Source organism: Narcine bancroftii, unplaced genomic scaffold (assembly GCF_036971445.1).
Source record: "Narcine bancroftii isolate sNarBan1 unplaced genomic scaffold, sNarBan1.hap1 Scaffold_106, whole genome shotgun sequence".
Taxonomy (NCBI): domain Eukaryota; kingdom Metazoa; phylum Chordata; class Chondrichthyes; order Torpediniformes; family Narcinidae; genus Narcine; species Narcine bancroftii.
Genome location: NW_027211823.1, coordinates 392,798 through 418,851, shown reverse-complemented (window position 1 = coordinate 418,851; position 26,054 = coordinate 392,798). Strand labels below are relative to the sequence as shown.

Below are 26,054 nucleotides of genomic sequence, written 5' to 3'. Positions count from 1 at the left end.
GAGAGAAAAGTCAAAAGCAACGGGAAGAAGAGAAGAAGAAAAGACATTGGAAGAAGAAGGTGAAGGCCTCACCTGTCCAAGGAAGCCCGCTGTGGAGAGAGAAGCCCACTCTCTCAGGTCAGTCGAAGTCCCAAGCTCGGGAGTACAAAAATGGCTCGCGGAGCCAAGCAAAAGTGCGCAAGTCAAAAAAAACACTGACGGGAGGGGGGACCAGCTGAGGAGTCAATCTCCACAGCTGAGAATGACAGCTGCAACACAGCAACAGGAAGAGAACACAGAAAACAATGACAACAAGAAAGAAGAGAGTAAAAAGAAAACAAGGGAACAACAGATGACCAACCCAGAGGAAGAAGAAGAAGAAGAACATAGAGAAATGGAAGAAGAAGGGAAAGGCAAGACAATGGATATATATTTTTTTAAAGAATATATGGAATCAGTAAAAGAATGGCAATTACAAGAATTTAGTGAAATAAAAAGAAGAATTAAAAGTACAGAAGAAAAAATGAATAGATTAGAGATGGTCATGTCAGATATAGGAAAAAGAGTGGACAAGGTGGAAGAATGAGAAACAGCCATAGAAATGGAAGTAGAGGACTTAAAAAAGAAATTAGAAGAATCTAATAAAAAAGTTAAAGAGACACAAGAGCTGTTAGCTCAGAAGATAGATATAATGGAAAATTATAATAGAAGAAATAATATAAAGATAGTGGGCCTTAAGGAAGATGAAGAAGGCAAGAATATGAGAGAATTTATAAAAGATTGGATCCCCAGGGTCCTAGGAAGACCAGAATTACAGGAAGAAATGGAAATAGAAAGGGCACATAGAACATTAGCCCCTAAACGACAGCCACAACAAAAACCAAGATCCATTTTATTAAAATTCCTAAGATATACAAGAGAAAATATATTGGAGAAACCAATGAAGAAAATAAGAGAAGACAAAAAGCCATTGGAATACAAATGTCAATTTTTTTTTTCTATCCTGACATAAGTTTTGAACTCCTGAAGAAGAGAAAGGAGTTTAATACAGCAAAAGCGATCCTATGGAAAAAAGGATATAAATTTATGCTAAAGTACCCAGCGGTACTTAAAATAGTTATTCCAGGGCAGCAAAACAGAGTATTCTCGGATCCGGAGGAAGCACAAAAATTTGCAGAACAACTACAAAATAGACAGAGAGATGAAGACATGTAACGAGAGCAAAAATGACCACAAACTATATGTATGCGTGTATGTGGGTAATATATATATATATATATATGTATATATAAATATATGTGTGTGTGAGTGTGTGTGTACATGAGTGTATGTGTATTTAAAAGAAAATATATAGAGTATAGATAAGAATTAATAAGGGAAAGAAAGGGAAGAGAGGAAGTAAAGAGGGAATTAAAAGAGTGACCTTTGCTGTAAATGAAAATTGAAGTCTTTTCTGGGGGGGGCTGGGTGGGGAGGAGATGCGGTCACTGCGAAATCAGTTGACGCTTGCGATTGAATTCGCAAATCCAAATGGAGAGGGGAGATGTGGTTGCCCGACAAGGGATAAAGGGCAACTCAAGAAGGGGAGGGGATAGTGGGGTTGAAGAAATTTTAGATAGGAGAATAAGGGAAATGTTTGATGTTTTAGAAATGTTGTCTTATAAAGTGTTCAAAAAAAGAAAGCAGAAATGGATAAGAAGGAAAGGTGATGATGAGGAAACGGAAAGGGAAGATAAACAAAGTATGAAATGGCTATGTTGAACTATATGACTTTAAATATTAACGGAAAACATAACCAAATCAAAAGGAAGAAACTGCTAAATTTACTGAAAAAAGAAAAAATTGATATAGCATTCGTGCAAGAAACACACTTAACTGAAATGGAGCACAAGAAATTAAAGAGAGATTGGGTAGGACATGTAACAGCAATGTCATATAATTCAAAAGCTAGAGGAGTAGCTATATTAATCAGTAAAAATGTACCAATTAAAATAGAAGAGGAAAAAATAGATCCAGCAGGGAGATATGTAATGATAAAATGTCGGATATATTCGGAGTTTTGGAATTTACTCAATGTATATTCACCTAACGAAGAAGATCAAAGATTTATGCAAGATATTTTTTTGAAGATAGCAGACACGCAAGGGAACATACTATTAGAAGGGGATTTCAACCTTAATTTGGATTCAAACATGGATAAAACTGGGAAAAAAATTAACAGAAAGAACAAAGTAACCAAATTTATAATTAAATCGATGCAAGAAATGCAACTTTTGGATATATGGAGGAAACAACACCCAAAGGAAAAGGAATATTCATATTATTCGGGTAGACATAAAACATACTCAAGAATAGACCTATTCCTGTTATCAGTTCACATGCAAGACAGAGTTAGAAAAACAGAATATAAAGCTAGAATATTATCGGACCACTACCCCTGATATTGACAATAGAGTTAGATGACATCCCTGCAAGAATGTATAGATGGAGATTAAACTCCATGCTACTTAAAAGGCAGGATTTTAGAGAATTCATTGAAAGACAAATTAAAATGTACTTTGGAATAAATACGGAATCAGTGAAAGAAAAGTTTATACTATGGGACACAAAGAAATCGTTCATCAGAGGGCAAATAATAAGTTATGTAACCAAGATGAAGAAGGACTACAATCAGGAAACAGAGCAGTTGGAAAGGGAAATAGTAAATATAGAAAAAGATTTAGCAATGAAGGAAGACACAACTAAAAGAAAAGAATTGGCAGATAAAAAAAATAAAATATGAAACACTACAAACATATAAGGTGGAGAAGAACATAATGAAGACCAAACAGAAATATTATGAACTAGGGGAAAAAACGCACAAAATTCTAGCATGGCAGCTTAAGACAGAACAAGCTAAGAGAATGGTATTGGCATCAAGGAAAAAAGACAAACAAATCACATATAATCCAACAGAGATTAATGAAAACTTCAGAGAATTCTACGAACAATTATACCAAACTGAACACGAAGGGAAAGAAGACAAAATAGATGAATTTTTAACTAAAATTGAACTACCGAAATTACAAATAGAGGAACAAAGTAAATTAACAGAACCATTTGAAATAGTAGAAATACAAGAGATAATAAAAAAACTACCAAATAATAAAACACCAGGAGAGGATGGATTCCCAATAGAATTCTAAAAAACATTTAAAGATTTATTAATTCCTCCCCTCCTGGAAGTAATCAACCAAATTGATAAAAAACAAAGCTTACCAGATTCATGCAAAACTGCTATAATTACAGTAATACCAAAGACAGGGAAAGATCCACTCGCACCAGCGTCATATAGACCAATATCTTTACTTAACACAGATTATAAGATAATAGCTAAACTATTAGCAAACATATTAGCCGACTATGTACCAAAAATAGTAAATCTAGACCAAACTGGATCTATTAAAAAAAGACGAACAACAGACAATATTTGTAAATTTATTAACTTAATTCATGCAGTCGAAAGAAATAAAACTCCAACAGTAGCGGTTGCTTTAGACGCAGAGAAGGCCTTTGACAGAGTAGAATAAAATTATTTATTCAAAATATTACAAAAATTCAGTTTACCAGAGAAATATATTAATTGGATTCTCTTTGGCTTGGCTTCGCGGAAAAGCATTATATAAAGGACCATTGGCGAAAGTGACAGTAAATGGATATATATCAAAGCAATTTTACTTAAGCAGATCAACAAGGCAGGGATGCCCACTATCACCCTTATTGTTCGCATTAGCTATAGAACCACTAGCAGAATTGATAAGAACAGAAAATAAAATAAAAGGGATAAAAATAAAAGACAAGGAATATAAAATCAGTTTATTTGCAGATGACGTTATAGTATACATAACAGAACCAGAAATATCAATAAAAGAATTACAGAAGAAATTGAAAGAATATGGAGAAGTGTCGGGATACAAGATTAACGCAAATAAAAGTGAAGCAATGCCAATGAATAATGTGGATTTCTCAAACTTTAAGAAAGAATCACCATTCAGATGGCAAAAGCAAGCAATACGATACCTAGGTATACAAATAAATAAAAACCTCGGCCATCTATATAAACTCAATTATTATCCACTAATGAAAAAATTACAGGACAACTCAGAGCATTGGAAAGACTTGCCACTAACACTAATTGGAAGGATAAACTGTATTAAAATGAACATTTTCCCAAGGGTACAATACCTATTTCAGGCATTGCCAATACACTTGATGGAGAAATTCTTCAAGGAGTTAAAGAAAATAATAAGGAAATTTTTATGGAAAGGGGGGAAACCGAGGATAGCACTAGATAAATTAACAGAATGGTATAAACAAGGAGGCTTACAACTGCCAAACTTTAAAAATTATTATAGAGCCACACAATTAAGATACCTATCAGATTTTTATCAAACAAGGTAAAAGCCAGATTGGACTAGATTAGAACTAGATAAAATAGGGGAGAAGATACCCGAACATATATTATATAAATGGGAATAAAAATTGGTACAACTTAGGAATTCTCCAGTATTACATCATCTACTCAATATTTGGAAGAAGATTCACGTAGAAAGGAATAAAACAAATTACCAACTACCAAAACTAATACTGACGCAAAATCAGCTAATCCCTTTTACAATAGATAACCTTTCCTTTAGAGAATGGGAGAAAAAAGGGATCAAAAGAATAGAAAATTGCTTTTCAGGAAATAAATTATTATCCTTTGAACAAATGAAGGATAAATATAATATAACTCACGATACAGTGTTGGCACACTACCAACTGAAATCCTACTTGAAGGACAAATTGGGAAGCAGTCTGAAGTTACCAGAGGGAAGTAATTTTGAATATGTGATTACAGACACAATGATAATCAAAAAAATTATAACAAACATGTATATTAAATTACAAGAAAAGGAGAATGAGGAAACAAATGGTAAAACTAAACAAAAATGGGAACAAGATCTAAACATAAAGATAAAGAAGGAAACATGGGAGAAGTTATGCTTAGGAATTATGAGAAATACAATAAATACGAGGTTACGTATGATACAATATAACTGGATACACAGGCTATACATTACACCTCAAAAATTAAATAAAGGGGACCCAACAGTATCTGACAGATATTTTCGCTGTAAAAAGGAAATGGGAAAAACAATTCATGCAATCTGGACATGTGAAAAAGTTAAAACATTTTGGGAAGATCTAAACCAGATATTAAATAAAATCACAAAAAGCAATATACCAAAAAACCCAGAGATCTTCCTCCTAAGTAACATAAAAAAACAAAGAATTTGGACTTGATTTGGATGGTGCACAAAAAAGATTTGTTAGGATAGCCCTAGCTGTAGCAAAAAAATGTATTATGTCAGCCTGGAAATTAGAAGATAACTTGAGAATACAACAATGGTATATAGAAATTAATAAATGTATTCCATTAGAAAAAATAACATATAATTTAAGAAATAATATTACAATATTTGAACAAATATGGGAGCTATACATGAAACATAATAGAGAAAACATACAGGAGACAGAAGGAGAAGAGAATGAAAAGAATTGACTGAGTGGAATTTCTTGTTTATTTTTATTGAGTGACAACATTGTTTGACGGGTTTAATGTATCTTAGATTCTGAACTTTAAATGAATGGGAGGGGAGGTAGGGAGGGTGGGATGGAAAGAGGGAGGAGGGGGAGAAAACGACACTGTATATATTTGAAAAGGAAAATGTATGTATCTTGATCAATGTGGTTTATAGTGTGAAAAATAAAAAATTCAAAAAAAAAACTCTGTCAGATACTGTGACACCAGGTTCACAGTGGGGAGAATGTTTAACATGATGTACAATAAACTGTAGCAGATACTGTGATACCAGGTTCACATTGGGGAGAATGCTTAACAGTAATGTGCAATAAACTGTAGCAGATACTGTGACACCAGGTTCACAATTTGAATAAGGTTTAACGGTGATGTAAAATAAAAAGTGGCAGGCAAAGTGACACCAGATTCAGAGTGGAGAGAGGTTTAATGCTGATGTATGGACGACTGAGATCGTTACTGTGACATTGGCTTCACAGCAGTGAAAAGGTTTAACAGTAATGTACGATAAACTGTGTCAGATATTGTGACACCAGGTTCACAGTTGGGAGAATGTTTAGCGAGATTAACGATAAACTATAGCAGATACTGTGACACCAGGTTCACATTGAGGAGAATGTTTAACAGTAATGTACAATAAACTGTGTCAGATACTGTGACACCAGGCTCATTGTATTGTTCATTTATCTTAATTACAACATCTAATTTATATGCTCCATTTTTTTGTGGTAACTTCCAAACATTCCATAAACTTCAATTCTAATCAGAGTTTTTTCATTTAAATAGGTCACCACTAAAAGCCCAAATCATTTGATCTCTTAAGTACACAGCACAAAATTAAATTCTTTACCTGGGTTTGGGTTCAATGTCACTTCAGTCTGCTTCATTATTTTTTCAGTCCCTCGTTTTGTGCTTTCTGCTTTGCCCAGCCGATTCGCCAAATGGGCATCCAACTCTGTCTTCTCAGCTTGACCCAACGTCTCCTCTGTAAACTTAAGGAAATTTTCACATCTGCATTTTCAAAAACAAAAATGACGCTGTGACTTGCAATTTCACATCATAATCCCACTTGCTAAACTTGCAAGCAACTGCAACACATTCTACAGCTGGAAAATTGCAAGAGAACTGCTTGGTTCAAGCAAAGATTCCACTCAGTCACCCCATTAAAGGCCTCCAAGTTAACAACAGATAGCAACCTGCAAGTTAAATACAAAGATCTGTATCAGGAATATTATCGGGGTTTTTAAAAAAAAAATCATTTCAAGTATTGAAAGAAAACACCTCAGGGAACACCAGGCTCTTGTTGAACAATTCTTGTTGTATTCCTCAAAATGGTTTGAATCTTGATTTCAAGCAGTGTCATTTGGTGAGATTGTTGGTCCAGAACAAACTCTGCCCACACACTCCCTTAACTACCTGCAAAGTCCTGGTTCAGGTCTGCTCCATGCTAAAGCTATCAGAACTTTTTTGAAGAGATAATGGAATTCAGATGCAGGTACGTTGAGTCAAAAACACCGTAATACTTCCCTGAACAACACACCTCTCTCCGAAAACCAACAAGAACCTTCCTGAGTGGTAATCATTTACCTTTCGAGCACCAAAGCCTGGTAAACTATATACATGTTCAATTCTGTCCACAGTATAAGAAAGGCCTGCAACAAGTGGACTTGGAGGAATGAGAAGTGAGATTGGACTATGAACCAAAGAACTTTTCTGAACTTAAACACACGTGCACTTAGAATTAGAAGTGGGGTAAGTTAAGTAAATTAAGTTAAAGTAGTAAAACAATGATAAGTTAAAATGTAAATCCGTGTTCACGTTTAAAGATAATTAAAATCAATTTTTGTTTCAGTAACCATTTGTCTTGGTGAATATCTATTGCTGGTTAGTTTTAGGATCCTCTGGTCTCGTAACACAGCACCAAGCTTCCGGTTATGATAATAGTCCAAAAAAGGACCCGGCATCTTTTACAAATTATTAATTGACTCTTCAATAATTTTTTGTAAATATCAACAAAACATAATATCATTTAACTGTTGTGTTTGTGTCGTTGGAGAATTCCCCTTCCATTCAATCAGAATTAGAGTTTTGGGTGCTGTATTTGAGAAAAGATGTGTTGGTGTTGGAGAAGGTCAGAGATGATTTATTGGAATGATATCAGGAATGAAAGGGTGAGTGTATGAGGACCAATTGTCGACTCTTTGACTGTACTAGTTGGAGTACAGAAGGATAAGGGGGACCTCAGAGGCATTTCAAATGCTGGAAGGCCTGGACAATTAAAAACAACATTTGTTAAAGTATCGCTTTGTCTTGGTGATTTCCTATTGCTGCTAGGTTTTGGGGTCCTCTGGGCCTGTAACAGTCCCAAGATGAGGTCTTCTATTCCAGGACACCCAAAATGTCTTATTTCTTCAATAAATGCAGTTTCCCCCATACTGTCTTTGATAAAATCTGCACCCGTACCTCCAATTCTCTTTCTGCCCTTACCCCACCTCCTCTCCAGCCAAACAAGGACAGAATCCCTCAGGTTTCTCACTTACCACCCATCAGCTGCCACATCTGACACGTTAACCTTGAACACTTCCAACTTCAGCACCATCCTCTAACCTGCTCCACTCAGATCCTCTTTTCACAGGGGCACATCTTTCTGTGACTCCCTCGACGGCACTTTCCTCTCCACCCACCACCACCTGATGCACTTCCCATTGAAACCGCAGAAATTGCCAAACTTGTCCCTTCCTATCCTCTCACCTCCATCCAAGGCCACAATCAGACCTTCCAGTTGAGGCAGTGTTTCACATGCACCCCATCCAACTTAATCTCCTACATTTGGTTGACTCAGTTGACCTCGATATCAGCAAGACCAAATACAGACTGGGAGGCCATTTTGCTGAACACATGCGCTCTGTGGATCTAAACTTGAGATTCCTGTGACCTACCATATCAATTCTCAAACCCTTCCAGCAACATGTCTGTTGGCCCCATCCTTCGCCAGGGTGAGGGTAAAAAATCTTAAAGAAAACACATTATATTCCTCCTGGGCAGCCTTAAACTCTATAGCATGAACACGAATGTTTCTAATTTTAAGCAGCGACTCACCTCTGACTGATTTCATTGTTTCCACTGCCCATTTGAATATAATCACTCCTTTAAGGTAGAAGAGTCGACATGGTGTTTTCCCCATATAGCTTGCCATTGATCAACTGGCAAAATTAAGCGGCAGTTATTGCAGAATGAATGGGGTTATTGATTAAAATCTGCCTGTGATTGAAAGTATTCTTGGACTGAATAGACATCTGGGACAAATGGCTATTTAAAGATAATCTGTACATGATTGTACATCCTAAAGTACAATGACTACTTCTATCCACTAAAGATTGTTAAAGAGCAAGAATAGACAATACAATCACGTAAAATTCCCATCCATACAGCACATGTATTAATACACAAAACAATCACACCTCCTTATTTGTCAGGAAGTGCCTACACTTCCCAAGGAGACTGAGGAAGTCTAGGCCAACAGCTCTCATCTTGAGATTTTACAGGAGCACAGTTGAGTCTCCTGTCTGGCTGCATCATTGGATGGTCCAGTAGCTGTAAAGCATCAGACAGGAATGATGCAAAGAGTTCTGAGGATTACTGGGGTATCCTTTTCTTCTGACGATGACATTAGTGGGAGTGTTGTTCAAATAGGGCTCACGGAATTGTGCAAAGACCATGACCATGCAGTGCACAGCATCTTTAACCATGTCCATCATCAAAATCAGGACTGCCAGGCTGGGGAATAGCTTCTTCCCACAGGGTGTGAGACGGGTATCTTGTAAGTGGGATAATCATCCAAAATATTTATATATGTAGCAGCTACTTTGATAGAGCTACTAAAGGAACACACATACACCAGATTAGTCAACACAAGACTGCTTTATACAGACTTTGCAGGCTTCTTTTATTTACAGCTTGTCCCGGGCTCCATGGGTCAAGGTGGGACATCATTATGAGTTTGCTGCCGATCCACGGGACCCTGTGAATGTTCTGCGCCTTCCGGCAGGAGAATCCACAGATCAGCATTCCATTCTTTGGCACGCAGCACCACGAGGTTTGTCAATTAAATGGATGTGTACCCAGCTCTCTGCCTTATGATTTCACGCACCCACCAAAGAACCTTGCCCACTCGGCCCACTAGTAGACAGCTGCTACACCAACCCCCCATCCTCACCCAGAACCGTCGCCAGAAACTAAACCACCAGCTGCATGCACCTTAGGTGGACCCCCTCGCCGTCTGGGCTGGGGGCACTGAAGAGGTGAAGCAGGCTTGAGTCTGTCCACACTAAACAGCTGTGAATTCCCACCAATGTCCAAAGTATAAAGAACCCATCTATCTTCACCACGTGGAAAGGGCCCTCATACGGTCATTGTAACGGGACTCCTGGGATAAAAACAAAATCAGTATCCAGGAGTGGTGGGGGAACATTCTGTTTAGGGGATCCAAGCCAGTGGTTAGGAAAAGGTTTGCTGATCGCGACACCATGTCGGATCTGCTGAAGGATGTTCAGATCAGAGTTGGTTGTGAAAGTCCAATGAAACTGTAAGGACCGTACCATAAACCATCTCTTCGGACAATGCAGACCTATCTTCCTTTTGGAGCCGTGCGCACTCCCAATGGAACCCAAGGCAACTCATCAACCTAATTGAGACCGGTGAGTTGGGCCTTAAGTGCGGACTTCAGTTGCCGGTGGAAACATTCCACAAAGCCGTTGGACCGTGGGTGAATTGTGTTCCGCGATCTGAAGAAATGTGGGTCGGGAAACCAAATCTAGCCATCCAATTGACGATGAATGCTCTGGCCTTTGTCTCAGTGTCACTGGATGTCAAAGGGACGGCCACTGGCCAGCGTGCGAAACGTTCTACGACTGTTAGAATGTTTCTCATGTTGTGAGATACTGGCAATGGTCCAAGCAGGTGCACATGCACATGTTCCAACCGCCTGCGTACCGCCAGGAAAGGTTGAAGAGGTTCCTTAGTGTGCCGCTGAATTTTGGCAGTCTGGCAGGAGATACATGTGCAGACCCATTGTGTGACACCTTTTTTCAGACCGTGCCATACATATTTATTTGACATGAGCTTGAAAGATGTTCTGATGGATGGATGAGACAAGCTGTGTATCTGGTCAAAAAGACGTTGACTCAAAGATGGTGGAATCACTGGTCGAGTGTAGCCCAAAGACATGTCACAAAGTAAGGTTGGCCACCCAGCTGTGTCGCCCCCTGCTGTATGTCCAGGTTAGTAATGGCCGTACTGTATTCCTGTTCACTCTGTGAACAGAGTGAAATGCCGACCCTCCAAAACTAATCAGAAGTGCCATGTGGCTTGATATAATGCACGATATTTCATCTCCAATGGCCAAAGATGTCAGGAAAAGAACACGAGGAGTTGGCAATGGCCATCGACGTACTACTCAAGAACCACACCCAGGGCCGTACTCGAGGCATCAGGACTAAATGTCAAGGAAGTGTTGGGGTTAGGATGGGGGAAGCATTGCTGCATTGACTAAAGCGTCTTTGGCATTGCAAACTCAACCTCTGCCTCTGTTGTCCAGGGATCATCCCTGTGCTTTGTGGTGAGGATTGGAAACCATGGTCGAAGAATGTCAGCAGCTGCTGGAATGAATCGGTGACAGAAGTTTTTCATGCCCAAGAATTTCTGCAGGCCCTGAACCGTGGTAGGTGTTGGAAAAGCACAGACTGCCTCTACCTTGATGGTTAAGGGAAAGACACCATTGACCATGATCTTGTGTCCCAGGAAGTCGATGGTGGACTTGCCAAATTGACATTTGCTATGGTTGATTGGAATTCCTGCAGCCATTGGAACAGACAGCCTAAATGCAGTTGGTTATATCCTGTTCAGTTTGACTGGATTTGAGGACGTCATCCAAGTAGATGGAAGTGAACTCTGCCCAAAGCATCTATAAGATGTTGGAAAGTTTGAGCGGCATTCTTCAGCCCAAATGGTATCTTTAAGAAATTCAAAAAGCCTGAAAGGGGTAACAATGTCATCCTTATAGACCAGGATCTGACGGTATCCCTTGACAAGATCAACTTTGGAGAAAACATGGAAAATGTGCAGATGGGCAGCGAAATCTTGCATATGAGGGAGAGGGTAATGGGACACACCCTTGTCTGTTTTGGAGGTGTTGAAATTAGGAGATAATGATGGGAAATTCATTGAGCAGGACAGCATACGCATCTTTGTGCGGGGTATGCATCCCGAGGTAGGAAATTCTCCCTTTGCTGCATACCAGTGGGTATGGTTTCAAAGTGGTGGAAAGACCAATTTCCTCCACTTCACGTCTACTGGCAAATCATAGGACCTTCAAAAATTTGCACCCAAAATGACCTGTGCAACGGAAGACAATACGCAATTCCAACGGAATGTCACACCTCCTTTCCAAATCGTGACCTGTCCTTTGCTAAAGCAGGGAATTGTAGCACCATTTGCTGCTTGAAGAGCCAGGTGTTGTTATTTATGTTTTTTTTTCAAAATAGGTTGGTTGGATATTTGCACTTACTAGCGTCGTCTTGAAGATACAATAGGCCGGTCAGTACTTGTGCCAGATGCTGAGGCCCCGACTGGCAGCCGGCCTTTTCATTTCCTGCCTTTTTTCTCTAATAGGTAAATGGCTTTTTATGGGCTTTTTTCCCCATTGGAGATGGTAAAAACACCATTCTTGGTGCCCATCAGTAGGTTGATCCTTCTTTGACGGAATTGCAGATATAGGAGGCTTGTAGGACACGGTAGATGGATCTACTGATCAAAGAGGCTGTTTGTGAGCAGACACTTGCGTTGGAGAATGATTGAGCCTGTCAGACTCCCATGCTACATCATGGGGATGGCAGGAATCCATGTTAACGATTGGTATTGCGACACGACCTGGGAGTTTGGACAGGAATAGAGTCTCAAAAAGTAAACAATCAGAATGACCATCTGCTAATACGAGCATCTCATTCATTAGATCAGATGGATCCCTGTCACTCAGGCCCTCCATATTTAAAAGCTCATGTCTAGTCAATTCCAGGAGAAATAGGCAGAACCTGGTTTAACTGCAGCCGTGGTGGCGGCATCTGCTGTTGTTGTGTCCATGATCACTGGAGATTCAAGCTTCGGCTGAATCTTGCATTCGTGGGGTCACCATTTCTGGCGGCAACTTTGGTACAGCTACTAAAGTCATATACATACCCACGTTAGTCAACACAAGACTGCTTTATTCAAACTTTACAGACTTCTTTTATAAACCGCATTACTTGTCAGGGAAGATATTACAGCGGTGCTCAGGCAAGAGACTGGAGGTCTCATCGAGGGAGGCAGTGTGGGTAAAACTAAAAAATAAGAAGGGTGAAGTTACTATTATAGGGGTATATTATGGGCCGCCAAATGGGAAGAGAGAACTTGAAGAGCAAATGTGCAAGGAATTAGCTGGAATGTGCAGTAGGAATAGGGTGGTCTTGGTTGGGGATTTCAATTCTCATAACATCAATTGGGAAACACAGTCAGTGGGAGGGCAGGATGGCTTAGAGTTCATACAACGTGTTCAGGACTGCTTTTTGCAGCAGTATGTGGAGATGCCCATAAGAGGGGGGGCAATGTTCGATCTGTGGTTGGGGAATGAAATGGGGCAGGTGGCTGAGTGAGTGTTGGGGAGAACTTCAGATCTTGTGATCATGGGTCCATTAGCTTTAGTTTAATTATAGAAGGGGATAGGTCAGGTTCAAAGTCGAAGGTCTTCGAGTGGGGGAAGGCCGTATTTGAAGAAATGAGATGAGATTTGCAGAGAGTTGTGTGGGCTGATTTTTTTGCCGGAAAGGATGTAGAGGAAAATTGGAGGGTATTAAAAGGTGAGATTTTGAGAGTACAGGATCATTATGTTCCAGTCTGGCCGAAAGGCAAGACCAAAAGTTCAAGGGTTTTCTTCGAGATAGTATGTACAAATATCTGGATAGGCAGGGATTGATCAGTAGCACCCAGCATGGGTTTGTGAAAGGAAATTCACGTTTGACAAACCTTGAGTTTTTTGAAGAGGTGACAAGAAAAATGGATAAAGGTAGGGCGGTTGACGTGATCTCTTTGGATCTTAGTTAGGCTTTTGATAAAGTTCCGCACGCAAGGTTAGTTAGAAAGGTTCAGTCACTAGGGATTAATACAGAGATAGTGAGATGGGTTGAGAGGTGGCTGTAAGATAGACAGCAGAGAGTCAGGATGGAAGCCTGTGATGAGAGGTGTGCCTCAGGGATCAGTGCTGGGTCTCGTTGTTTATCATTTATATTCATGATTTGGATGAGGGGATGGTTAATTGGGTAAGCAAATATGCAGATGATACAAAAATAGGGGGAAAAATGGATAGTGAGGAAGGTTTTCTTGGATTACAGGATTTGGTTTGTTTGGAAAAGTGGACTGAAAGATGGCAGATGAAATTTAATGTTGACAGTGTGAGCTGCTGCATTCCAGAAAAAAATAACCAAAATAAGACATATGCAGTTTAGGGAGGGCGTTGAGGAATGCAGAGGAACAGAGGGATCTTGGAGTTATGGTACAGAGTTCATTGAAGGTGGATTCCCAGGTAGACAGGGTGGTTAAGAAGGCATATGGCAAACTGGCCTTCATCCATGTGTACATGGATATGAGAGGGTTGGAGGGATATGGATGGAGAGTGGTGGGGGGGAACTAGTGAGTTGTTCAAGTGAACCAGCGCGAACTCAAAGGGCCGATATGGCCTGTTTCCATGTTGTAAACTGTTAAATGGTTAAATGTGCCTGGTTCCATGAGACATGGTGAGACATCATTAAGAGTTTGCTATCGATCCATGGGACCAGCAGGTTTAAATTAAGCCCTGTGAATGTCCTGTACCTACCTGCAGGCAACTCCACAGATCAACATGCCATTCCTCGGCATGCAGCACCATGTGCATGTGATCCATTAAGTGGGTGAGTACCCAGCTGTCTGTTTTATGGTTTTGCGCGACGTCGGAGAACCGTGTCAGCGACGGTTCACAATGTGGGCTGTGCGCCCTCTTGGCCCACTACATTTATTTATTTAGATTATTCATGTGGTCATTACGTGCTGCATATTGTGTGTTTTTGTGCAGACACCATGGTAGTTTTGTCGGGTTGCAGATGTACGACCAAGTGCATCACTCCATAGATTCACAGAACATTACAGCACCGATACAGGCCCTTTAGCTTTTCTAGTCTGTGCCAAACTCTTATTCTGCCTCGTCCCACTGACAAGCATCCAGTTCATCGCCCTCCATCCCCCTTGTATCCCAAATTCTTCAATGCTAACATTGAGCTCACATTTCCTGATGCAGCTGGCAGCTTGTTCCACTCTCCCACCACCTTGCGTAGAGAAGTTCCCACTCCTGTTTCCCCTAAACGTTTCCCCATTCATCCTTTGCCCATGTATTAACGATTTCTCCAAGAGGTGGAGTCTCAAGAAAACAACCTCTATCCTCAAGGACCCTCACCACCCAGGCCAGGCATTCTTCACCCTGCTATCACTAGGGAAACAGGTCCAGGAGCCTCAAGATGAACGCCCAATTGTACAAACGCAGCTTCTCTCCTTCTGCCATCAGATTTCTGAATGGACAAGGAACCACAGATACTCCCTCACTTACTCTTCATTTTGCACAAATGGATTTCTTTTTTTAAAATGTAATTTAGAACAATATTTTCCCCTATATTGCTGCCACAAAACTACAAATATTGTGACATATTCATCACAATAAATTTTTAATTCTGAACACTGCGCGTACATCAGATAACAATCATAGCTCAAAAAACAATTTCAAAAGATGAATTAACTATTTCCATGCACCCTTCCCTTTTATGTCTATTTTTCTCAACCCACTCCATGATCGAGACATCTCCACTTAACCCAACCCACATTTCTTCTCCCATTCAAGCACTCAGTAATACACCAAGGCAGTAAAATAAAATCTCAATGCTGAAAATACTCAGCAGGTCATCTACTGTAAAAATAATTGGAGTTAAAACCTTCAGGTCGATAACCTTTCACTGGGATTCAGAAAGATGTTCAAATAAACCTGATTCTCTTTGCTGAGAAAAAGAAGAGGGGAAATAACAAAATGAATACGTGGGATCAAAAGCCCGAGCAGCAGAAATGGCAGTGATGCTGGATGAGTGGAGTCGACTCGTTGATCAGCATATCTGTCTGGATGGAGGGGTAAAGGATAAACAAGACAAACATGATGTCGTCACTGTGAGGTTCAATACGACAGCTGCAGAGAATCTGAAATGAAGGAATGGTGAAAATACTTGTTTTTGGATCAATGTGACAAAATTTGACCTGACAAAAGAAAACAAAATTGTTTTGCTCTGTCAGAATTCTCTAGATCAAGGGGCACAATAAAATAGTTCGGAAGCCAACATTACGAAATTGAACAGTGAAGTTAAAGAAATCGGCAGCAAGGGATAAAGCAGAGTTACATAATTCCCTGAAAATGGTAATAAATATGAAGGAAAGTTTGATAATAAATAGTCTCCCTTGCAGTTGGGGTACAATGTGTTTCTTGAGATCAGAGGAATCCTGGAGCCAGGACAAAGAGATCTTATGAAACCCAAGGATTTGATTGAGTTGTTGGGCTAGTTGGATGTGGAAGGGCTGAAGGGTCTCCTGCTCCTTCCACTGCCTCTGTTTTCTATATTGCGATGCTGATTGGGTGCGCCTGTGTGTTTGCTCGCTCGCTGATTGGTTGCTTCAGTTGCGCAAGCCAATGGGTTGATTCGGTGTGTCCGCGATTGGATTGGACGCTGAAATCCATTGATGGGCGGATTCATGGGCTGATTGGCTCTTGCTGTGAGGAGGCGGGATGTTGGCGGCGGCGTCGTCTGATCGGAAGGAAGACAGGGTTCTAAAGACATCTTTTGGCATCTTGGCCTTTATTAATTAACATACTGAAAATAGGAGTTGGGAAGTTATGGTGAGGTTGTATAAGATGTTGGTGAGGCCACATTTGGAGTATTGTGTGCGGTTCTGGTCGCCTAGCTACAGGAAGGGTATTAGTAAGATTGAAAGAGTGCAGAGAAGATTTACTAAGACGCTGCCAGATCTTCAGGAGTTGAGCTACAGGGAAAGGTTGAACAGGTTGGGACTTTATTCCTTGGAGTGTCGAAAAATGAGTAAGAAATTGCTTAAAGTGGAATATGATTGGGAAAAAGGCTGAGAAAGACTGCAGTGGACACAATTGTGAAGGAAATATTTTGCTTGAGAAAAATTGTCATTGGCCCATTTCCTCGGGAGTTATGAAACCATGCACAGAACAAGTCAATGAGGTACGATTAAAAAAGTGGTTTTCAAACTTTCTTTCCACTCACATCCCACTTTAAGTAATCCTCTACTAACAGAGCACTTCTGGCATAGGGATTAAGTAAAATATGAGCTGGGGAGGGGGGGGGGGGGGAGTTTGAAAATCACTTCTCTCGATGAAAAGGTTTCTCCATCTCCGTATTAAGCAGACATCCTTTTATTATGAGGTTGTGCCCACTGGTCCTAAACTCTCCCACTCCTGGCAAAATCCTCTCTATCCAACCCTTTCACTATTCATAAGATTTCAATGAGGTCCTGCCTAATCCTTCTAAACTCAGGCGAGTCTAGGCCCAGAGCCATCAAATGCTCCTCAAACATTATTCCTCTAATCCACAGGATCCTTCTTGTAAACCACCTCTGGGCCATCACATCCTCTCTTAGAAATGGGGCCTAAAATTGCTAACAACACTTACAAGATCAGGACAACCAGAAGGTGGTCACGGGAGGGGAAGCTAGCTGCAGGACTGCCTAGAGTCCCTGGATTGGATCGTGTTCAAGAACATACCTGAGAAACTGAATCACTGTACCAGGACCATAGCGAAATTTATCAAAACAGCTGTGGACAAGGGTGTCCCCACCAAATTGTTCAGGGGATTTTCTCAACCAGAAATCCTGGATGAACAACAATATCCAGAAATTGCTGAGAGCCAAATCACAGTTTGGAGATACAGATACACAAGGAGCCAATACGAACCATGGAAACCCATCTCGCAGATGGTGGAGATTCACACGAGAATGGAAACAACAAAGGATACCCGTCAGCTGTGACAGGGGCCTAAATGACATAAAGTGCTGCATAAACAAATCTGGTGCAGTGGGAGGCGGCAAAGCCTCACTCCACATGAACTCAATGCCTTCTACACCTGATATGACCACTAGTACAGGGAAGAACCACTGCACACCCCACCCCCCCTACATCTCTTGATGATCCGCTGCTATCAGTAACCAAAGATGACAACATGGGCTGCCTTCAGGAGAGTGAATCAAAGGAAAGGATCAAGCCTGGATGGAGAACCCAGCAGAGGACTGATAACCTGTGTTGACCAACTGGCCATGGATATCTTCAACATCTCACTCTGACAGGGTGTGGCACCCACCTGTTTCAAATAGGCATCAAACATACCAGTTCCAAAGAGTGGGGTAACCTGCCTAAATGATGATTGACAAGTGACACTCACATCCAGTGATGAGGTGGATTGAGGGGCTGGTGTTGAAGTACATCAGCTCCTGTCCAAGGGGCGACATGGATCGATTCCAATTTGGTTAAAGCAGTACCAGACCTATGGCAGATGCCATCTTCACTGGCTCTGCCAAAACCCTGAAACACCCAGACGACAAAGGTGCATCCATCAGAATGCTCTTTATTGACTAGAGTCTGGCATTCCAAACCATCCTCCCATCAAAGCTGATGAGCAAATTCCAAAGTCCTGGGACTCCATAACATACTGTGCAATTGGATCCAGAATTTCTTCATCTCCAGGCCCCAATTAGTGTGGATTGGCAAGAACAACTCTTCCAAAATCTCCATTAGCTCCCAAACACCAGAGGGTTGCATATTTCACCCCTGCTCGACTCGCTTTACATCTACAGCTGCATGGCTTGGTATGACGACACCATCTACAAATTCACTGACGATAGCACAGTCATGAGCTGCATGAGGAGGGCAACGAGTCAGCATTCAGGAGGGAGATTGAAAGCAGGGTTCAATCATGGACCAACAACAACCTCGCACTCAATGCCACCAAAACCAAGGAGATGATTGTCGACTGTAGGAAGAAAAAAAGATGGACACTGCCTGAATTGGAATGGTTTTGGTTTTGACACACACACACACACACACACACACACATATATTTGTGCAGAGTGGAGTTAGAGTGAAGTAAAAAGTGTTGTTATTAATCTTTACCAATTAAAATTATTGTTTGAAGATGCCATTGTCCTGTGAATTATCATGGACCGTTTTGTGCGAATATTAATCTTTAAAGTTACAATAGTTTATATATATTATCAAGTTATTTTGTGGGTTGGATTCAGGGTCACACACACAATCCTTTGAGATGCCAGAAGGCAAGCCATGAACGGAGATGAAACGTCTGCTCATTCTGCTTCTGAAACCGAAAGAGGAAAACCTTCATGATGGTCCTTGAGATACTGGAGTGTTTGCTTTATTAAAAACGGAAGAATTTGTGTCGTCAGGGAAGACTGCTGATCAAATCGAGAGACCATCTGTTGATTATCTGTGTTCTTAAAATTGAAACTAAGTCAATAGAGTGCTGAGAGATGGCAGCTGTTCGAATAAGCGAGTTCTTGATTCAAGGCTGGAGTCCATTGGCTCATGATTCATACTTTTGAAGAGGCTGAATGGACTTCAAAGGCAGAAATGACGGCACGTGTCATGGGATGAGCCATTCTGGAGAAACATTACAAATGAGAGGCAGAAGATGTTGTCCATGCTGTGGGGAAGAGAGGATTGAAGATACAGTCGTCAGAGAAGGTACAGTTACATCGTCTTCTCCTTTGACCAGGAGTAACAAGTGGATTTTGAAGGAGGAAGACCATTTCTAACCGTATCTTTGAGATCAAGAGAGCAGCCTCGTTGAGACCGTGGAAATGGCCACTTTTGATGAATAAAGCCAAAGTAATCTTGCATTTGCAACATAACCATTTTTAAATGGAGACTTAGTTCAGCCCTTGACTGAGTTGATGAAATCTTGGTGGAAGAAAATAGCCACTCCACTGTCTCTTTGAAAAGACAACAGATTCATCATGTGGAACAGATTCTGAAATCTCCCTGCAAGAGAGGAAAATAAACTCTCGCAGAGTAAGTTTCAGAACAATGATTTTTCATCCAAGAAATTCAGACGAGTTTGAAAGAGGACCGATGACGAGGTTTTGAAATCCTTCAGTTGCTTTTGCCACAATTTAAAGAAATCGACATGGTGTCAAACGACTCAAATCCAGATACAACCCTTCACAAATTGAGCTCTTCCAGCTCCATTGGGTTCAACCAGCGAAAGATGAGGGGGTAAAGCCACCGCGTTAGAGAGAGTCAGCAGGTCAAACAGACATAGAGCAAAGAGAAAGAGACATCAAACACATTGTGGGTTTGTCCCTTCATCAAAGAAAGATGAGGAAGAGAAGGTCAGAAATGGGACCATTAAATTGTGGGGATGGAGGGCAGGAGGAAGCCAACACACACAGAGAGGGGACTTGGGTACCTGGGGCAAACAGGCGGTTCCCTCCCCCCTGCCCTTCTCCCCCTGCCCTTCTCCCCCTGCCCTTCTCCCCCTGCCCTTCTCCCCCTGCCCTTCTCCCCTGCCCTTCTCCCCCTGCCCTTCTCCCCCTGCCCTTCTCCCCCTGCCCTTCTCCCCCTGCCCTTCTCCCCCTGCCCTTCTCCCCCTGCCCTTCTCCCCCTGCCCTTCTCCCCCTGCCCTTCTCCCCCTGCCCTTCTCCCCCTGCCCTTCTCCCCCTGCCCTTCTCCCCCTGCCCTTCTCCCCCTGCCCTTCTCCCCCTGCCCTTCTCCCCCTGCCCTTCTCCCCCTGCCCTTCTCCCCCTGCCCTTCTCCCCCTGCCCTTCTCCCCCTGCCCTTCTCCCCTGCCCTTCTCCCCCTGCCCTTCTCCCCCTGCCCTTCTCCCCCTGCCCTTCTCCCCCTGCCCTTCTCCCCCTGCCCTTCTCCCCTGCCCTTCTCCCCCTGCCCTTCTCCCCCTGCCCTTCTCCCCCTGCCCTTCTCCCCCTGCCCTTCTCCCCCTGCCCTTCTCCCCCTGCCCTTCTCCCCCTGCCCTTCTCCCCCTGCCCTTCTCCCCCTGCCCTTCTCCCCCTGCCCTTCTCCCCCTGCCCTTCTCCCCCTGCCCTTCTCCCCCTGCCCTTCTCCCCCTGCCCTTCTCCCCCTGCCCTTCTCCCCCTGCCCTTCTCCCCTGCCCTTCTCCCCCTGCCCTTCTCCCCCTGCCCTTCTCCCCCTGCCCTTCTCCCCCTGCCCTTCTCCCCCTGCCCTTCTCCCCCTGCCCTTCTCCCCCTGCCCTTCTCCCCCTGCCCTTCTCCCCCTGCCCTTCTCCCCCTGCCCTTCTCCCCCTGCCCTTCTCCCCCTGCCCTTCTCCCCTGCCCTTCTCCCCCTGCCCTTCTCCCCCTGCCCTTCTCCCCCTGCCCTTCTCCCCCTGCCCTTCTCCCCCTGCCCTTCTCCCCCTGCCCTTCTCCCCCTGCCCTTCTCCCCCTGCCCTTCTCCCCCTGCCCTTCTCCCCCTGCCCTTCTCCCCCTGCCCTTCTCCCCTGCCTTCTCCCCTGCCCTTCTCCCCCTGCCCTTCTCCCTGCCCTTCTCCCCCTGCCCTTCTCCCCCTGCCCTTCTCCCCCTGCCCTTCTCCCCCTGCCCTTCTCCCCCTGCCCTTCTCCCCCTGCCCTTCTCCCCCTGCCCTTCTCCCCCTGCCCTTCTCCCCCTGCCCTTCTCCCCCTGCCCTTCTCCCCTGCCCTTCTCCCCCTGCCCTTCTCCCCCTGCCCTTCTCACCCCTGCCCTTCTCCCCTGCCCTTCTCCCCCTGCCCTTCTCCCCCTGCCCTTCTCCCCCTGCCCTTCTCCCCCTGCCCTTCTCCCCCTGCCCTTCTCCCCTGCCCTTCTCCCCCTGCCCTTCTCCCCCTGCCCTTCTCCCCCTGCCCTTCTCCCCCTGCCCTTCTCCCCCTGCCCTTCTCCCCCTGCCCTTCTCCCCCTGCCCTTCTCCCCCTGCCCTTCTCCCCCTGCCCTTCTCCCCCTGCCCTTCTCCCCCTGCCCTTCTCCCCCTGCCCTTCTCCCCCTGCCCTTCTCCCCCTGCCCTTCTCCCCCTGCCCTTCTCCCCCTGCCCTCTCCCCCTGCCCTTCTCCCCCTGCCCTTCTCCCCCTGCCCTTCTCCCCCTGCCCTTCTCCCCCTGCCCTTCTCCCCCTGCCCCTTCTCCCCCTGCCATTCTCCCCCTGCCCTTCTCCCCCTGCCCTTCTCCCCTGCCCTTCTCCCCCTGCCCTTCTCCCCTGCCCTTCTCCCCCTGCCCTTCTCCCCCTGCCCTTCTCCCCCTGCCCTTCTCCCCCTGCCCTTCTCCCCCTGCCCTTCTCCCCCTGCCCTTCTCCCCCTGCCCTTCTCCCCCTGCCCTTCTCCCCCTGCCCTTCTCCCCTGCCCTTCTCCCCCTGCCCTTCTCCCCCTGCCCTTCTCCCCTGCCCTTCTCCCCCTGCCCTTCTCCCCCTGCCCTTCTCCCCCTGCCCTTCTCCCCCTGCCCTTCTCCCCCTGCCCTTCTCCCCCTGCCCTTCTCCCCCTGCCCTTCTCCCCCTGCCCTTCTCCCCCTGCCCTTCTCCCCCTGCCCTCTTCTCCCCCTGCCCTTCTCCCCCTGCCCTTCTCCCCCTGCCCTTCTCCCCCTGCCCTTCTCCCCCTGCCCTTCTCCCCCTGCCCTTCTCCCCCTGCCCTTCTCCCCCTGCCCTTCTCCCCCTGCCCTTCTCCCCCTGCCCTTCTCCCCCTGCCCTTCTCCCCCTGCCCTTCTCCCCCTGCCCTTCTCCCCCTGCCCTTCTCCCCCTGCCCTTCTCCCCCTGCCCTTCTCCCCCTGCCCTTCTCCCCCTGCCCTTCTCCCCCTGCCCTTCTCCCCCTGCCCTTCTCCCCCTGCCCTTCTCCCCCTGCCCTTCTCCCCCTGCCCTTCTCCCCCTGCCCTTCTCCCCTGCCCTTCTCCCCCTGCCCTTCTCCCCCTGCCCTTCTCCCCCTGCCCTTCTCCCCCTGCCCTTCTCCCCTGCCCTTCTCCCCCTGCCCTTCTCCCCCTGCCCTTCTCCCCCTGCCCTTCTCCCCCTGCCCTTCTCCCCCTGCCCTTCTCCCCTGCCCTTCTCCCCTGCCCTTCTCCCCCTGCCCTTCTCCCCCTGCCCTTCTCCCCCTGCCCTTCTCCCCCTGCCCTTCTCCCCCTGCCCTTCTCCCCCTGCCCTTCTCCCCCTGCCCTTCTCCCCCTGCCCTTCTCCCCCTGCCCTTCTCCCCCTGCCCTTCTCCCCCTGCCCTTCTCCCCCTGCCCTTCTCCCCCTGCCCTTCTCCCCCTGCCCTTCTCCCCCTGCCCTTCTCCCCCTGCCCTTCTCCCCCTGCCCTTCTCCCCCTGCCCTTCTCCCCCTGCCCTTCTCCCCCTGCCCTTCTCCCCCTGCCCTTCTCCCCCTGCCCTTCTCCCCCTGCCCTTCTCCCCCTGCCCTTCTCCCCCTGCCCTTCTCCCCCTGCCCTTCTCCCCCTGCCCTTCTCCCCCTGCCCTTCTCCCCCTGCCCTTCTCCCCCTGCCCTTCTCCCCCTGCCCTTCTCCCCCTGCCCTTCTCCCCCTGCCCTTCTCCCCCTGCCCTTCTCCCCCTGCCCTTCTCCCCCTGCCCTTCTCCCCCTGCCCTTCTCCCCCTGCCCTTCTCCCCCTGCCCTTCTCCCCCTGCCCTTCTCCCCCCTGCCCTTCTCCCCCCTGCCCTTCTCCCCCCTGCCCTTCTCCCCCCTGCCCTTCTCCCCCCTGCCCTTCTCCCCCCTGCCCTTCTCCCCCCTGCCCTTCTCCCCCCTGCCCTTCTCCCCCCTGCCCTTCTCCCCCCTGCCCTTCTCCCCCCTGCCCTTCTCCCCCCTGCCCTTCTCCCCCCTGCCCTTCTCCCCCCTGCCCTTCTCCCCCCTGCCCTTCTCCCCCCTGCCCTTCTCCCCCCTGCCCTTCTCCCCCCTGCCCTTCTCCCCCCTGCCCTTCTCCCCCCTGCCCTTCTCCCCCCTGCCCTTCTCCCCCCTGCCCTTCTCCCCCCTGCCCTTCTCCCCCCTGCCCTTCTCCCCCCTGCCCTTCTCCCCCCTGCCCTTCTCCCCCCTGCCCTTCTCCCCCCTGCCCTTCTCCCCCCTGCCCTTCTCCCCCCTGCCCTTCTCCCCCCTGCCCTTCTCCCCCCTGCCCTTCTCCCCCCTGCCCTTCTCCCCCCTGCCCTTCTCCCCCCTGCCCTTCTCCCCCTCCCCTTCTCCCCCTCCCCTCCCCTCCTTGCCCAGCCTCCCCCTCGCCCTCCAACTCCCCCTTCACCCTCCCCCTTACCCCTGCCTGGCCCCGCCCCTCCCCTCCTTGACCTGCCCCGCCCCCTCCGGGCTCCCGCCCCTCCCATCCCCCTCCCTCTCCCTCATCCCCCTCCCCTCCCCGCACCCTGCACCGACGCCTCGGCTCCACCCAAACACCCCGCCGGTACCGGCCACTCCCGGGTGGGGCCCGGCGGGCTGCGGGTCGCCCGCTTTCCCTGGACCGTGTGGCTGAGGAAGGTCCCGGCGCCGCCGCCAACTTCTTCCCTTTAGGCCCGCGGCGACGCGACAGACCCCGAGCAGACGACGCCGCCGCCAACGTCCCGCCTCTTCACAGCAAGAGCCAATCAGCCCGCGAAACCGCCCATCAATCCAACCCGACTTCAGCATCCAATCCAATAGCGGCCTCACCGAATCAACCCATTGGCTCGCGCAACTGAAGCAACCAATCAGCGAGCGATCGAGCGAACACACAGGAGAACCCAATCAGCATCGCAAGACAGAAAACAAAGGCAGTGGAAGGAGTAGGAGACCTTTCGGCCCTTCCACTTACAACTACCCCAACAACTCAATCAAATCCTTGGGAAACACAGGATCACTTTGTCTTTACTCCAGGATTCCACTGATCTCAAGAAATACATTGTACCCCAACTGCAAGGGAGACCATTTATTATCAAACTTTCCTTTATATTTATTACCGCTTCCAATTTAATGGAGGACACAAGTGGTTGTGTCAGCCAGCTGGACCACCTCGGGGAACCTCAGGGAGCAGGCAATCATGGTGAGAAGGTAACTCGTCCCGCGGGAGGCCGATAGTGACCCTACAATGTCATTGTAGATGTGGCTGAACCTATGTGGTGCTGGCTCGAATGTCTGGCATGGTGCCTTCATGTATGTCTGCATTTTGGTCATCTGGCAGAGTGTGCAGGCCTTGGCCCACTGACAACCTGTTTCTGGAGGCTCAGCAAGACCAACCTATTGACCACCATTTTGACAGTACTGATGGCCGGGTGCGTCAGGTTGTGCACCTCATCATAAAACTGCCATCTCCATGCTGTCGGCACGATGAGGTGGGGTTTGCCATTGGAATGTCGCAGAGGAGCGTCTACTTACCAGGATCGATGTTAACATCCTCCAGCCTGAGCCTGGACACTGCTGTCTTGCTTGCAAAGGATCTCAGGGTCGTCCTGATGTCCCCTGCCGAGGGCTAAGTAGTCTATTCACTGGGACAGGGCCTGGATAGACTTGATTGCGGGGATGGGGCAGTGCGTCACCCATGATGTGTTGAATGTCTGTAGTGAACTCAGACTCATAGGAGAGGAGTCGCTGCTGCTTGGCCGACCACAGGTCCAACACTTTATGGAAGGCAAAAGTTAATGGCTTCTGGTCCATGAAGACACTGAATTGTCTACCTTCCAAAAATACCTTATTTGCCTGACTGTCAGGTACAGCACCAATTGCTCTCAGTCAAAGATGCTGTATTTGAGTTTAGTGGCCAGAGGTGTCTGCTAAAGAAGGACAGGGGCTGCCATTCCCCTTCGATGAATTGCTCCAGTGCACCCCCTACTGCTGTGCTGGAAGCATCTACTGTGAGAGTGGTGGGTGTCTCTGGCCTGGCGTGTACCTCAAGGGTTGTGTTGGCCAGTGCGTCCTTGGCCTTCTGGAACGCCTCCAAATCCTCATTGTCCCAGGTAATGTTTTTACCTTTCTCCGCATGATGTGGGCCACGGGGGGCGTGGCAAGATGGCGTAAGGATCAGTCGTGCCTTCCAGTCTTCTCCTGACTCTATCTTATTGTTTTGTCTAGAAATGCCCGTTAAAATTCTTTAAAAGTTTAGATAATTTCAGTGCTCTTAATTTAACTTATGATGGTACAATTGGTGGAAAAGAGCAAAAAAAACGACAACAGATTATCAAAAAACTACATTTTCCAAAAGTTCAAGTTTTGGAGCCTACCTACAGGAAAGACACCGGGGCTCAGCCTGAAATGGATCCCAGGAGAGAGGTACAGCTTTCGGATGTAGAGATCAATGTTACATCGGTAGAGCCCTCTAAAGAGGGCGCCAAACAGCCTTTAGAACAAAGAGTTACTCAGGTTCGCACATG

At 46.2% G+C, this 26,054-nt stretch overlaps 1 long non-coding RNA gene across 2 annotated transcripts in view; it reads right to left on the bottom strand.

The window, feature by feature from the left end:
• The window catches only part of LOC138750213 (uncharacterized), a 68,528-nt gene extending 44,268 nt beyond the window's left edge, over positions 1-24,260 (bottom strand). Inside the window, exons 1-2 of one of the 2 annotated variants that reach the window (XR_011349166.1) lie at positions 24,120-24,260; positions 6,450-6,610 (exon numbers count right to left, since the gene is read on the bottom strand). This is a non-coding gene — a long non-coding RNA (uncharacterized lncRNA). Of the gene's footprint in view, positions 1-6,449; positions 6,611-8,698; positions 8,822-24,119 lie in introns of those variants that run through there. The other variant, XR_011349165.1, reaches the window with a different exon arrangement.
• Positions 24,261-26,054: the final 1,794 nt, after the last annotated feature.